Raw genomic sequence first — 3,794 nt, forward strand, 5'->3', positions numbered from 1 at the left:
AAAATCCATGTACCTACAACTTGTACGACAAAGTTACCTGTATGACTCTCTTCAATCCCACTCCCCACCCACAAAGTTAATTGCTATTTGAAACCATTGCCTTGCTTTTTTTTCGAATAATTTTACTTCATCTCTGCATATATTTCTAAACAATATGCAGTTTTAGCTTTCATAGTTTTGGACTTCAAATGGATGGAAGAATATGTATTGTTTTGTAACGTTTTCCCTGCAATGTAAGGATTATTCCTATTATTGCAAATGTGGATAGACTCATTCACTTTCACTTGATAGTTAGATTCTAGGTCTCTCTCCAGCACCTTTGGATCGTTGACTTTCTTGCTTTTTCTGCCTGGTGTGGGTCCCAGACAGTGCTTCACATATCACCCTCTATAACTTGCATTATGCTTTGTAAATGTGGGGCAAGTCCTGCCTTCCTTCTATCTAGCCCAGATCCCCAGGATATGCTACCCAAGTCTGAATCATACACTCAAATTTCTGTTTTTCTGGAAAAGAGGATGGAAGTCCTCATATGTTCCTGTAAGAGCCATGAAATATCTTAGGCATCTACCTGCTTTAGAACACAGAACATTCATAGCTGCCTTTTTTAGCAACCACATGGTGCTAGATGGTACCAAAGCTGCTTATGATTCCTCCAACTCTTTTCCCTCCTCCCTCAGAGCAGGATGTATACATGACAGGTATTCCAATCTCACACAGCATGGCGAGGCTACCCATCAAGGTTTCCTGGCACCCTCACCCAAGTGACGCAAAATCTGATAAAGTGGCCAAAGACAAAATAAATGCATATTTGATGAGAATTAAGGGAAAAACTCAAAAACTAGTCTATAGGACACATATTTTAAGGACCTGAAACAGATCCTAATATTGAATTTCCTTTGGGGGAAGAGTATTGAATTAGATAGGAAGAGATCACCTCATACTCTCATAGGAAAAGATCCTTGTCCTTGTCAATCTTCTTTTACCCCACTCACTCCCTCTTACTCATTTCTTCTGCCCTCCACACCACATATAAGTACAGAAGTACAGGTTTCCTAGGTAAGTCCTGTAGATTTCGAAGTCTTAAATAAAATCAAATACTTTCAACCCTTTCTTTCTCTACTTTTTCTGTTAGTATTACAAATTTAAAATTGAAAACTTTTTTCATTATTTTTATGTTATTAAAATTTGTGGAATAAAATTGTTTAAAAAATAAAGAAATCACTCAGTCACACCACAGAAAGATCAACATTATTAACATGTAGACATACAGGGTGGCCATAAAGTTCATGTGAATTTTTAAATTGCATGTATTCATTACCATAAGGAGTTGGAGAATGAATGAATGAATGAATAAATAAATAAATAAATAAATGGCACACTATTTTAAATTACATGCGAACTTTATGACCACCCTGTATGTTCAAGACTTCTTTTTTTCCATAGAGCAAATATTTCTTTAAATACAAATGTTTTATAACCTGCTTTTCTGATTGATACTTATCACTAACACCATTCAAAAGCAGCACATATGTGCTTATTCATCATTTTGGATTATTACGGCATAGTATTCCACAGTATAGATTACGATAAGGAATTCATCCAAACCATTATTACTGAGCATTTCACCTCTGCCTGCTTTTTCTGTGTTGTTAACCATGCTATAATGAATGTATGTATAAAGGCATCACTGGTGCGATCATTTCCACAGAATTTTCTAAAAGCGACATTATTGTGATCTGAGACAAAATGCAATGGGTTTTCATGCAGGCAAATGTTGGTTCATTTGGGCTGGGAAACTGATGGAGCAGAGACTCAGGAATGTGGAAGAGAGGGAGGGACTGGCAATGGTGAATTGGGCAATGCCAACAGAATTTTGGCAGTTTTGCTGATTTTTGAAAACATAAGCAAGATTAGATTAAAACACCCTTCAAACTAGCAAAAGCTGGGGCCAGCTTGTCTCTGCTACAGCGCTCAGGCTGGCTGGCATTTCTGACTCTGAATTCCTTTTTAAGTGTCAAACCTGACCTTTACTCAGTTTAATTCAAGTCAATTTAATTCTACAAAATTTGTTGAAGCCAACTTTTGCCAGGCTCTTGCACTAAAAGACCTTACAGCACATATCATTTGCTGCTAAGATTATTTTTAAACCTTAAGAAAAAGTTTCCACAAAAGCAATGGTTCTGAGGGCATCCTCCTAGCAAATCTAGCAAATATTGATAGTTTTCCCATTTAACTTCTGTAAGCATGAACATCAGTAATGACATTAAGCAAGGGTCAGAGAGAAGGGATAAATGAAGAAAGGCAGAAAGGAAAGGAACAAGGAAAGAGCAACAGCAAAGAGCTAGAGGCCTGAGAGTTGCAGGTGGTCCAGGAGCCACATTGCTGAGTATCATGAACCCCATCTTTCTCATCTTTTAAAGAGAGCTAGCACAACGCAATGTCTACTGAGCACGAGTCGAAAGATCTTTCTGGAGCGACTTCACACCTGTCCGAACTCTAGTTTTCTTAACAGTAAAATGACACGATGTGACCTTACATTTCAAAATTGTTCCAAGGGACAATTTAAGGAGAACTTTAAAAAATTCTTTATCTACCAAAACTTTAGATTTGAGACTATTTTAGAGACGTATCTGTGTGCTCTTTCAGTTTCATGATCCTCTTCCTGAAAAATCTTTCTTCAAAAGACATCCTGACTAGGACTAGAGAGGGATAGCTTATAATGGACCTAAGGAGAGTTAGAATTACATGTCCTAACTTTAGAATCCCTGTGGTCTGAGCTCATGATCGCACTGACTTGGTTTGGTGAACTATGGCAAAAGAAGAAGACAAAGACTGTAATTATGTAAAATGTCTTTACAAAATTGCCTTTCACTGAATCTGGTGCATCTTCACACCTACTGACATGACTGTTCTGTTATCAGTTTAGTGCCTATAGGTAAGGGAGATATAACCATTCTAACCAAGTTATTTATATATTATCTGCCAGCAGAGCTGCCATCTTTGAATCTTCCCTTTCTGTAGTACACAAAAGGTACCAGACAGTCCTGTGTTGGCCCTGCCTGAAGCCTTGGCCTTCCTTTAAGCAACAAGAAATCTTGACTCCCAGAGCTCTTTTGGAGACCAAATGTACAAAATTGCAAATAGGGGAGCCATTCATTTCAGATAGAGGTGGTCCTAGTCAGTCTAGGCAGAAGTAAAAGGGTATGGCTCATGGCCTCATCATCTTAGAGCACCCTACAGGCTGTATGTTATACTTCTTCCCCTTCCTAGCAGGTTCTCCCAATGGCTATTGTAATCTGTCCCAAGGTGGTAGCTGATAAAGGTTTAAGAGATTACATACCCAAGGGATTCTTCTTGTCGAATAGCACATTCCTAAGAATGACAAACTTTCAAACTCCCAAAGAAGTCTCTTAACATGAAATTTTAACCATTCTGATCGATTTTATTTCTCTTCACCTTTTTGTATTTTTCCAAGTGAGAAGAGCTTGCTAGGGAAGGTATTTTTCTTGAATCTCTGTATTTAAAAGTTCTTTACAGTAGTTTTTCTTTAAATCTCCCCCAAATTAGAGCTATATTCTTGCTCTATTCACCTTTGCGGTAATAAATTTCTTACTTAATGCAAATGCCAGAATAGGAGTTATATTAATTAAAATCAATTCAATAAATAAGCCTCAGATATGCACTAGAAGCAAAATATTGTCTACAAATATTCAGGATATGTCATTGCATAATAATCAAATCTTGATCTACTGACCTGTGGACACACAAAGGATATAAGTTGAATGATTTCTGCT

This window comes from Otolemur garnettii, unplaced genomic scaffold (genome assembly GCF_000181295.1).
Source record: "Otolemur garnettii isolate 467f Iridium unplaced genomic scaffold, OtoGar3 scaffold00016, whole genome shotgun sequence".
Lineage (NCBI taxonomy): Eukaryota > Metazoa > Chordata > Mammalia > Primates > Galagidae > Otolemur > Otolemur garnettii.